The following is a 12641-nucleotide window of genomic DNA, read 5'->3' as shown; positions in this document are numbered from 1 at the left end:
CGGCATAAATGTGAAGAAAAAATGTATTGCAAGTTTTCTGTCATTTTATGTGTTCATATAGAAATGAGGTGTTTTATGTCTAAAAATGCAACATTTTGGGCGTTCCGGCGACGGAAACTGAATAATGGATTGAGCCAGATTCAAATTTATGGTTTTATTTTGTTGATATTTTAGCTACTTTTTCAGTTTTTCAGTTTTTTGGTGAAAATTTAAATTTCGCCTTGTTTTTTAACATTCAGAACTCAATAAATCAGGCTAGGAATTAGATATTTAAAAATCCCTAAATGAAAAAATCTTCCAAATAGTGTTCAATCCAAGGCTGGGAAATTTGGAGTCTGTAGGAGCCCTTGAAATTACGATTTCTCATATATATCTATGGAGAAACATTCAATCAGTGCAATATTTAGATATGTTATTGTAAAGAGTTTTTGTTTCCAGGTGAAAATGTATATGTTCAGAGACCAATTTGGCCCAAAACCGAAAAAATGAAAAAAAAAAATATATATATATATTATTATAATAATAAAAAAATAAAATAAAATAATAATAATAATAGTGTTGCCTATAGTGTCTCTCCTAAAATGTTACTTTTTGAGGTTTTAATTGTAGAATAATGAAACTTGCAGTAAAAAGTACAATGTCTGGAGATGTGTGTCAATCCAACAAGGAGTGGGAAGGCCACCAAAAATTGGTCTGAGGGCCACATTTGGCCCCCGGTCCATACTTCGCCTACCCCTGATTTAGTGGGACCTTTGCTTAAAAGCACCTGTTGTGGTTTCTGTCTCGCTGGATAATCTTTAGCAATAATTATGACCAAATAGAAAAACATTTTCAGGAGCAAATGTTTATAATTGTTAGTATTCTTTGCATTAGCACTTTGATGACAACTAAAATAAACGTCACAAATGTTTACTTTTGTACTGGACATGAAGAAACATTCTTGCTTGCTCTGCTAGTTGTAATCTAGACCAGTGTTTCAGAGTTTATTTCCGGGGAGCCATGTTTCCAATGACAAATTAATCACAGTGATGCAAACCGGCAAAGCCTATTTTTGCACTTTTGTGCGCACAGAGCTTGCATACTTTTCTCACTTTATTTCCACCATGTTCCAAATTGTTTCTTATATAAATGACTCTGTAATCTTGATCCAATTTAGATCAAGTTGAGATGTGTGATTTTATTGCAGACATTATTTTTTAAATTGATCTTTCTCCTTTGTGTCTGCCGAGTATTTTTGTGTTAAAGGGGCTAGATGCAAGTTAGTCATTTTATGCTCACTACTGCCACCTCTGGTCTTATGTGTAACTGCACCTTCTATAATAAGCTTGTGCATGACGGACCGAATTAACACCTTTTTGAGTGACGTGCAGGATTTTAGAGGCAGTTGTGGTGAACAGGTCTCAGCTCATTCTACACATTAGGACATGGCAGGAACATGTAGGGGGATGAAAATACTTAGTTTTAACATTTTTAAACTCTGTATAGTCCCTTTAAGCACTCACACTCTTACACAAACATGCTGCTACCAGGACACATAGTGGTACCTACAACAAGGTAAACCCCTTCTACACCAAAACAACCCAATACAGATAAACCTTTGTCAACAAATCTAGCAAATTGTTGCTTTCACGTCTAACAAGGGGTGATGCATATTTACAAAAGCAGCAATTCATGCATGTTTTATGAATCTAGCAGAAACCCAGTGCACCCCAGATTACAGTCTTAATTATTTTTGCTGAGTAGAGATGGACCGAGAAATACTTAATTAAACTTTAAGGACATAGTCAGGGCACAGTCGCTAAATTGCGCCCTCCTAATTCTAGTGACTCAGAGCCACATCTGCTGGGACTTTCAATTGGAGCAGGGCCATCATTAATGTAGGTTAAAAGCTGTGACTAAATATCTATTAGTTTGGAGATTCTTCTTCAGCAGCCACGGCAACAGACTCCATCGCTGCTGAAATGACGCAAAAGCCTTTTTAATGCTTACGCAACAAACTGTCCCAATACCCCACCCGACCCTAAAGGTATCAGAGGCGCTAACTGTGAAAATCTGTGACGTCCTTTGAGGCACATTCACACGGGCGCTAAAATCTAACTTTCATCAGGACCAGATCCATTTGGTTTATATCGGAGGATGATTGCCTGTAATAATTATAGAGCAGAGGCTGCTCATTACCCTCCTGAACCGATTAGGGTAAACCTCAGAGACAAGTAAAAAAGATTAGGCTGAGATTTGGAGGACGGGCCGCGCCAGAGGGACACCGCGCACCTCTGAAGTTTGTCATTCAAAACCAAGTCAGGAGGATTCAGGAACGTGGAAGCGAAGTCAGTGATTCATCCCGCAAGGCGATAAATAGTGCTGTACTGTCTTTAATCGCGTATAATTAGGTGAAATTAGACCTCCAAATATATAAAGCCCTGTGACATTTCTTTTAAAGCCAGCAGTGCCCCTCTATTTAGCTTTAAATTCTCTAAAGGACGGGAGCTACACTTGCCAAAACTCATCTAAGTTACATTTTCTCAAAACAAGAATGTCTGACCTTCGATTTTGCCAATGAAATAAGCCTTTTTGGACTTGAAATAAGATTAAGAATCATATTGAACTGAAAAATGTTCTAATTTTTACTTGAAATAAGAAAAAATAATCGTCTAAAGAACATCTGAATTCAAGAGATCACCGTTCTTTGTAAAAGCGAAGGCTAACTCATTCCACAAGGAGTCCGGCACAATTCCTGCACCACATAAATGTTTCATCAGATGCGTCTTCATGTACATATATAGATCCTCCACATGGACACACACTTTGCTCTGCACACATATATATACACTGTGTGGTGAAATGACATTAGTTTCTTATATACAGGGTCCAAAGCCATACATCTTCTTTATTAACCTGCGTGTAAGAGCCGGTGCAAGTGTCTAGCAGGTAACGTGATTTATTGTCATAGTTGGCCCACACGGACTTTGGCAGAACTAAGAGGGGTAATATTCAAGACTAGGGTGAAGCTAATTCTTACAACAGGGGCGACAGTTATAGCGTTATTGCTGCAAGAAAGTGGAAGTGTGGAGTTTGCATACCCCTACTACTAAAAATGCAGTATAGATACAGATGTTATCTCTGGAATCGCCCATACACTATGGTCATGTTTGAAAACAGTTAAGGGTGAAAACAATTTGGAGAAAAATCAAAACTTTCTTGAATTATTCAAAAACTACTTCAACAAATGCTTAATTATGAATATAGTTTTCTACTAAATAAAAATACAAAGACATGGGGAGAGGAGCAAAGTGGTTCAACAGCCCATAAACACATAAATAACAGAGAATGCTAACTTGATGCTTTATGTTAGCATCGGGCTAATGCTAGCGGTTAGCTAGCGCTAGCTACAACTGCCATTTTTAATCACTTCTACTGAACAATCTGCTGTGAATAAATCTCCATATGGACCCGATTTAGACTAGACTTTATTTATGTGTGGTAAATAAGTTCATATTCCACCAGAAAATGTCTAAAAAGAGTGAAAAAGCCACACCCCCCTTCTATGATGAGATTCACATGATATCACGGGCCGTGGCTTCGTCAAGGGGAAAAATATTTTTTTTTAGAGAAACAATTTTCCACTCTTTTTAGCCATTTTCTGGTGGAATATGAATTTATCACACATAAATAAAGTAAAGTGTAAATCGGGCAGATATGAATATTTTCTCACAGCAGATTGTTCAGTAGAAGTGAAAAAACGGCAGTTGTTGCTAGCGCTAGCATTAGCACGATGCTAGCATGTAGCATCATATTAGCATTCTCCGTTTTTTTTAATGTATTTATGGGCTGTTGAACCACTTTGCTCCTCTCCATGTCTTTGTATCTTTATTTAGTAGAAAACTATATTAAACTATATTCATATTTCAGCATTTGTTAAAGTAGTTTTTGAATAATTAGACAGTTTAGATTTTCCTCCATATTGCTTTCCCCCTTAACTGTTTTCAAACATGACCATATAAGGGCGATTCCAGAGATGCCGTCTTTATGGTTTAACATTGAGGTGGAGGGCAACTAAATATGCCATTGCGATAACTATGATAACTGTGGTAACTGACAAAATGCAGATTATTTTCTCTTAGTTTTTGGATAATATCTCATTCATCATTGGAAGAATCCGTATGAAACAAAAACTGTCTCAAAGTTCATTGTCAGCACTTATGAACTAATGTCCAAGTATTTCCTCATAAAGGCGTCCAAAAGTGGAGACAATATTCAAAAACTTGAACATGATGTTGGCAAAGATAGGAAGGACTTTCAGACATAAAAATAATGTGTCAGGTTTGTGAATCCAAAAATACAAAAACTGTACTTCTCCCATAGAGTTGTATTGGCACCTGCCCTCCACCTGACATTATGACATCATCACATCATAAAAAAACAGATCAGATGCGACTCTGTGTGCCGTCACTGTGGGCCCACCAGCCCAGCATGTTTTTGGAGGTAGGGTAAAACCGGAGCACCCAAAGGAAACCCCTCTGAAGTCGGGCTAGTAATGGCTCCTACAGGTATACAGACTGTCGCTGTGTCTTTGGGCAAGACACTTAAAGCAGTACCAAGTAACGTGTTTACCTTAATAAATCCTTTCCGTAGTCCCTGTGGGGGTAATACAAGTGTTAATGGGATGATTGGAGGGTCTTTCATCTCTTCCTGGTGTCTCTGACCAGAAAACCATGTTTGCAACTTGACTGCCACCGGTGCGGAGAAAGCAATACACACTAATGGAATCACGAAGAAGAAGCTAACAGGCTAACGGGCAAAGCTAACTGTGGGCTAACGTCACTTTAAACAGTATTTACAGCCAGGTTTGATTGAATTTGTTTTCCCCCATTGTATAATTGGATGCACAGTAACCCTCTCTCCCTTCGCCTTTCCTGTCAGCGTAGTATTTACTCTCCAAGACAATTAATAAGTTAAAAAATCGTAACTTCTACTACACCTGCAGTTGCGCTTATGGCCTCTAGGGGGAAGAGTTACTTAGTACTGCTTTGACACATGCCTTCAGTGTCTGCGTTCACTGGTGTAGGAGTGAGAGACTAAACGGTTCCGTGATGGAAAGTGCTTTGAGTGCCCTGTGGAGGTGTAAAAGCACTACAGTATATAGACGTGGCCATTTAACTTCACATGTACGAAATGACCTTCTAAATGCATCATCACAGTATTTTCTGCCACAGCCACCACGCCTCCTGTTATACATTTAGTTAATGCGTGTGATTTATGTTCATAAATCGCTGAAAAAGGTGATTATTATGGCATTTAACCAAACAGTGGTACGGGAAATGAAAAATGTTTACAAGTATTCTGCCTCATTGCATTTTGTGATGGCTTCAAATCATTATATAACTTTATACTAGATTTGAACAGGAAAAAATCACAGTGTATTATACTACATTTCAGGTCTTGCCACCAGAGCTTTCCCTTAACAATTGGCAAATATCCAAATGCTGTTGAAATTGAATATTATTGCCATTATAGCGACTGGCTGGATGGACATTATACCCTTCATAACAAGAGTCTACATAGAGACACTATAGAGATAGGCCTACGATAATAAGCATAATAAGTAAGTATAAAATGGAATAATAATGCATCACATAAACTATTTTCATTGGTTCATGTTCATGAAACCAATCGACTGTTGGCCTAACGCATTAAAACCTTTACAAGAACTGTAACATATTTATGGCTACAATAAAAACCTTACTTAGCTCATTACTTTTGAAAATGATTCCTTCTAAATTAATGTGATACTTTGCGCTGCTTGTGTGGAAAGCTGGGCCCTAGTTGAAATCAGGCGACTTTACTTGTTTGAAACTCCATTATCTGTATGTTTTCAGAAGAGCATTTATCTACACTCTGTATCTCAGGAATCTGTTACAGTTTCATTGTTGGTTCCAGCAGCTTCTTGTGGGCCGAGCGTCACAACACAGCATGACTCCGTTTGCATGTTCTGAAAGTTGTTCTTGTGTATTATGCATAGCCTTCTAAAAACATTTAGTCCGATCCTGCTCTCCCCGAGTGTCTTTCAGCTGGTGAAGTAAGTTGTAGCTGCTTCCAGTGTTTTAGTGCCACTCACTGCGTACGAAGGCTTTCTGGGGCATCTGTGCTCATTCCAGTTGAATCGACCTTCACCTGTTTCTTAAAGGGACTGTTCCTGTTTTTCTTTTTTTGTAGATGAATATCATTAGTTTTTTAATTCAGTATATTGTATAAGTAGACATGATTAATTGTGTAATCGCAGGTTGTTTTTAGACACAGTGACAGTCTTGCAGGTTGACCAATTCTCAAACGCATGAGCTCAAGTGGGCGAACAACACAAACATTTTCACTGACATGAATAAAGTTGATGCATAACTGTTGTTATTTTGCTTCTTTTATTCGTGCTTCGCGCAAAAAACATTTTCTTTGAGACTTGAACTTGTTTGAAATGTCTTGAACTGCAGCTGGTTCAGCCCCCTGGCGTATTCAAAAACCCAATGCGGCCCTTACATCAAAAAGTTCGCCCTTACCTGCTCTAGCATGTCAGAGTTGTAGGCGACAACTTTGGCACGAGGCCAAGGAAGCAAAGCTGCTTTAAAGTTTATTCTCTGGCTCGGATTTTAGAAATAGCCGATGTTAGAGTTAAAGGTGCTATACCTGATTTTTTTTCTAGTAGTGTAACTGTTAGAGAATAAACAATGGTGTCCGAGAGGATAGATGGAAAATGGGCTCTGGTCTTATGCAGTTTATTTACAATCGGTGCAGGACCCGGTCACATTGTGGTCGTCTCACCATTCAAGTCTGCCTATACTTCCACAGAAGAGGGATAAATACCCTCTGTCGAGCGTCATACTGAAACACAAGCAAATCATTCAATGGCTGAGGGTAGATGCCTGAGCACCACAGTCAAGGCTACGACAGAGATAGTACGACTCTACAGCACAACCCAGTATGATAAATAGCTATTTTATTTTATTATCTAACAGTATCGAAGCTATTATTTTCCTTTTGAAAAATGTAAACTCAGACATTTGAGGGGAAAACACTGTGCATCTAATTAGCATTTGTAACAAGGCTATTTTCCAAGCGTGCCTATAAACATGTCCCTATAAAGAATAGGGAGACTATGGTATAAGGACCACTACTAACATTTTTATTTAATGGCTTCCTCCTTCATTGTTTCATAAGAAAATCCAGTGCCGTATAGGGCTTTTAAGAGTGAGTTTGAACCACAACAATTGAACAATACAAAATGTACCCACTTCCTTTTTTCATTGTTTGTTAACCCTAAAGACTCAAGTAGCTATAGGGGCCTTTAAGACAAGTCTGAAACATGAAGTTACATCACTCCTAAGAGTAGCCTAGCCTAGGCTTTTACATAACAACACTTTTACTAAGAAATACGGTGGCCCATTTCTTGACCATTTAACATCTGTGTTTTACCCTCAGACCTCTTCAGGTTGCCATTTTTAGCAAATCCACCCAGCATTGACTTGTTTCGTCAGTGCGTTCATCTTATCTGCACAAATCCCGTCTTTGAAGCCCACATCGCCTCAGCAGCACCGACTAGACCGCCTCACAGAAACTACTTTTGTGCAAATGTTGTCCCCGCATTTCTTTCCCCCCTCTTAATGAAGAAAGCTTTGCATATCGCCAAATGTATTTTAATGCGTATTTAAAGGTCAGGAAACATTTGGCATCTGCCTTGGGGCTAAAAACGCAACCTTCCTTGAGTAGGTGTTGCTATGGTAACCCCATTGCGACCACGTATCCAAGGATGCTAAGGATGTCTTTTGTACTTCGCCATCCCGCCGAGCTATTTTTATTTTATTTTTTTTGCTTGGAATAAACTAATTATACTGTTGCTTTTTCATATTTACAATTGCCAAAAGTCGAGCACACAATCCTGCCGGCGTATTTTGCAGAATGCTTAAACAAGGGGAAACAGCGTGGGCTTTATTTAGACGGAACAGTTGTCTGATAATCCCCCGGTGTCAGAGAGTGCCACGGCTGAAAGACACGGGCCTGTCCTGCTGCTGCACAGATGTTCCCCATAGAAAACTATTAATGAGTGTCGGCCAGTGGAAATATCCCTGTTCGCTTTGGGCGACTCTTCCGTGCGACTTTTCCTATTTTTGTACCTGATAAGAAATCAATAGCGCTTCGAGAGAGACATTTTTTAAAACAGTCAGGGAGCTGCAGCAGGACGGCTCGTTCTGGGGACGTAGCATTGATCTGGGCATGTTTCAAGAATCATGTTTTTTTTAATATATATATTATTGCAGGTGACTTCCGTGGCTTCCCATTTACCCCTGGGACAACATGGATATTCTGTAATGGGGGGGAATCACTTAAAACGCCGTCCCCGTGCGGCAGTCGAACAAACGCAACAGCCTGTGACCAACTGTGCTCCAGGGAGTGCTGCCTCTACTGCACTTTTATTAACTTCTTCATATTCGCAGTATAGGCCTTATACATGTAGGGTATTTCCCCCACTGATGTGTTATCCGAGCTTTGAAACTGATGATGATTAATTAACGTTTGTCTTTTAAAGATTATTGGTAAATCAATTCATCCTAATGAGACCATCTGTTGCTGTCACCGCTCACTCTTATTCAAGCTGCCCTCTTGTGGTCAGTAGAAAAACTGCTGGATTTATCCACATTAATCAGTTGTGGAGTGTTAACCTGTGAGATGTGTAGGCTAAGCATCATGGGTAAAGAGTAGGCCTCATTTTTTGTGCATTGGGATGTTTTTATCTGTCGGACGGAAGTGGCTCAGTTGGTAAAAGCCTTCATCCGTGGATCAAAAGGTCAGTGGTTCACATCTGGGCTCCAACTCGTGCAGACTTTTGTGTGTTCTTGGGCGAGACACTTGACCCACTCAGAGCAACCTTAGAGGGCCTAGCAGGGGCCTACCATAGTCAAGGGCCTATCAGAATTAAGGAAGAAAAAAAAGAAAACGTGATTTGTTGATTTTCATGCCAATCACTTGACTTTGCAGCATGACTGAGATGATTGCACTGTGCTCCTATATGTGTACCTGGAGGAGGCCCGCCCTACCTGTCCCAGAGGGATGCATGTAGGGGTAGCAGGGTTAGGATTTTTGTGGGATTTAGGGTTAGGGTCATAGGTTAGAATTAGGGCTAGGGTTTGCGCTGAGGGGGGGTGGGGGCCCACAATTCTGTTTAAACCCCGGGGCCTATGGGTTCATTAAGGCGGGCCTGGACCCACTGCCTGTGTTTGAGTGAAGTGCGATGGCACAGATTGGCTGCCTCTCTTCTGCCTAGGGCTGGGTCCAGTTAAAAAATACCACTATGCTAAAAATCCTAAATAAGTCTCCGGTATTGGAAATAAAATTGGTACTGAACAAATATTTCTCTTTACATAGCAAGTGATGATGCCTGGGTCCTCTTGAGACAGCACTAAAGAATGTTGCATGATTATTTCAGCTCATACAGTACATGATTTAAACAATGAACTATTTTATGGACTAAATTACCATTTTTCTTCTGTTTTATGGGTTTTTATGTGGTCCAGTCCCAACCTTTTTTGTCTCGTGAACCCCTTGAGTCGTCCAGGTTGGCCCTACTTCAAATTCTCAAACGCTTTTACTGAACACCACTAAAATTATCTTTTGTTTGAAAGTGATACTGAAATTCTACTCTGGTGGGAATGGGTCTAGATGGTGAATAATTTAGCATCTGTATCAATCGTTCAGGTACCGGTATCACAAACAAAATATTAAGTTGGACTATAGAAAAAAAGAAAAAAATGTAAAGAACCTAATTCTGCCTGTCTACCCCAGGCAGATCCCACTACAATTATAGATTACCACCACAACCAAGTATAGAATGACTACAGTGAGAAGCGCAACAGAGCCAGGTTGTGTAATTGGCTTTCACACTTTCCTAGTTCATGCCGTTTTAGGCCATACAAACAAAGATTTATTTCAATGCTTTTTAAACATTTAACTGGCATGTTGTGGGAATTTATTGTCCTGTTCTCATTCACTGTACTGACAACACATCTTGTAAATAACCACTAGAGGGTACTCTAAAATCAGTAATAAATCAGCCATAGCCTTAGTGGAGAAGCGGAGTGGGTGTTTTAAGACTACTGAATAATTTATGTTACAACTTTGAATTGTAACAGCTATTATAACGCTGTAAAACCACGCCTGTGTGTATCTGGCTAATGAGTTGTTTATCTCTTTGACACAGAGACCATTGAAAGGCCTGAAAACACGAGAGGAGAGAGTGGGGTGGATTAAGCTGGGACATGGACTATGTAGATGTCTCAGTTGTGAAAGGAAAGCAGCGAACAAGGTGAGCCATGAGCAGCAGCCTCTAAAATCTGCTTTTATGCTTCTCCAAACATGTGGAAAATAACAGTTTATCAAGTAAGATATAATATGTTTGTGTAAGCCCTTAGTCCTGAGCCCTTACATGAGTTTCTCGAGGCGTCATCTGTGCTGTTTTAGTGATGAAAATATTTCAACCCTCACCTCAAGAGGCTTCATCAGCAACGCCAACTAATAACCTTTTAGTAGCTGGCTGTACTTTCACCTATAACGACAGGGAGGTGTTTACCTTGTCATAAGCTCCACACATTTTTATTTCTTAAAAAAAAAAAACTCTCATGGCCCAAAGTAAAGCACCACTTTGTCCAAATCCTAGTCGTACATTATGGGTTCATTGACATGGACAGCAGATGGAAAATAGCTACTTAGCTAAATCTGGTACAAATCATCTCTTCTTTTGTAAAGACTAATAGTTTTGTACATTGTCCCTGTTTCAATGAACAATAAACTAAACTATGAAGGCATCTTCTAAGAATTTGAAAGTTATTAACTGTACGTTCAGCATTTAAGAGTAAGAGTAAGATAATAATAATAATGCATTGGTTTTATGTAGCGCTTTTCTGGACACTCAAAGACGCTTTACATTGTACTATTCGTTCACTCCATACTCGGTGGCGGTAAGCTACTATTGTAGCCACAGCTGCCCTGGGGTAGACTGACAGAAGCGAGGCAACCAGTCTGTGCCATCGGCCCCTCCAACCACCACCACTCACCCACTCACTACATTCGCTAGGCTTCCTGGTGTTTCTCAAACGGTCTCCCATCCAAGTCCTGCTTCCAAGGTCTGACGGGATTGGACAGAGCAAAGGCAGTATGGCCACATACCTGTTGTGTGTAATAACGTTTCTAACAGGGGGGCGGGGGTTACCAAGGTACAATATTGTTATCTAATCAAAAACATATCTGGAGCTGTGTTTCAAGGCACTCGTGCATCTTTATCACTTAAGCTTAATCCTTTCATCGCAAAGTAAAAACACTCGCTTCACGACAGCTTCATGAGCCGCACTGACGCTCAGTGAAGGGGAGCAAGAGGGGGGGTGGGAGGTTCTTCTGTTAAAATCAGCTGTTTTAGACAAATATTGCATTTTCCAACCAACGTTGTATAAGATCGTAATAAAGATGTGTTTGAGATTATTACCAAATACCTGCAAAACACTCCTCTGTGAAATCATTGTGGGGGCCATAGGTTCAATGCAGCTGGTGCCTTCCCCGCTCTCTTGTACTGTGAGTACCAGTGTCCTGCCCTTGATGTTGACTATTATGTTTAGTGTAGTTCCTTCCCTCTTCAAATCCTTACACTCAAGCTAATTCATTCATCTTCAAGGACTCCTCTGTAAACACACTCTCACATACACACCAATAACACAGTATCGTGGTAATAAATCTGAGACAAAGCTCAGGTCATGACAATAGACAGTAAATGACATGCAGATAGTGTAAAGAGAGTTGTTTATACTGAAGATAACAAATATAGATGGATGAGACTCATGCACTGTACTAAATTCTGTATATATTCAGTCTGCTGCTGTTAGTTACCGAAGAATCCTCTTGTCGTGAGGACACAACATCCACAACCCAGTACAGATGATGATTTAAGAGACAACCAAAGCGTAATGTGAAGGAATTACACAAGCATTCTGTTAAGCTTGTTTTGACTGCAGATGGAGCCAAATCCTCTCAAGCCCACTCCCCTTAGCCCCTTACATCAGCGTCAAACCTGTGGCGTTTCACCCTTAATGCTTTAGGCTGGACCTAATTTAGTCCAGAACGTGAAAATGTTATTTCGACACATTGGTGCATATTCTACACAGCATAGTGTTACAGTAAAGCTGGAGCAATATGTGCAAGGAGGCATAGATACAAGGCAATAACTCTCTCATGACAATATTGACCTCACTGTAAAGATATAGCCCAGACCTTGACTTATTGTAATGATCTCCTTGTCCATGCTCTTTGCAATGCCCCATAAAACCACTGCACATATATCAGTGTTAAGGAATGCATGAAAATCAATCAGTGGTTCCTCAGTTAAAGTCAGTAGTGGGATTTAATCTGTTTTGTCCTTCAGTATTTTAAAGCGGACATGTGTGAAAAATGAGATTTATCTGCCGTTCATCTAATTATAAAGCATTTATTATTGATTGTGAAGGCAGGCTGCATGGGTGTCAGTGTTTACACCGCTGTGACAACAGTTGTGAAACTCATAAATGCATCCCTGTGCTGAGTTTGAACGTTAGGAGTGAGTTTGGATCCCACTTAGC

This window comes from Gobius niger (genome assembly GCF_951799975.1).
Source record: "Gobius niger genome assembly, chromosome: 11".
NCBI lineage: Eukaryota > Metazoa > Chordata > Actinopteri > Gobiiformes > Gobiidae > Gobius > Gobius niger.
The sequence above is the reverse complement of the archived record's forward strand: the minus strand, read 5'-3'. Positions refer to the sequence as shown.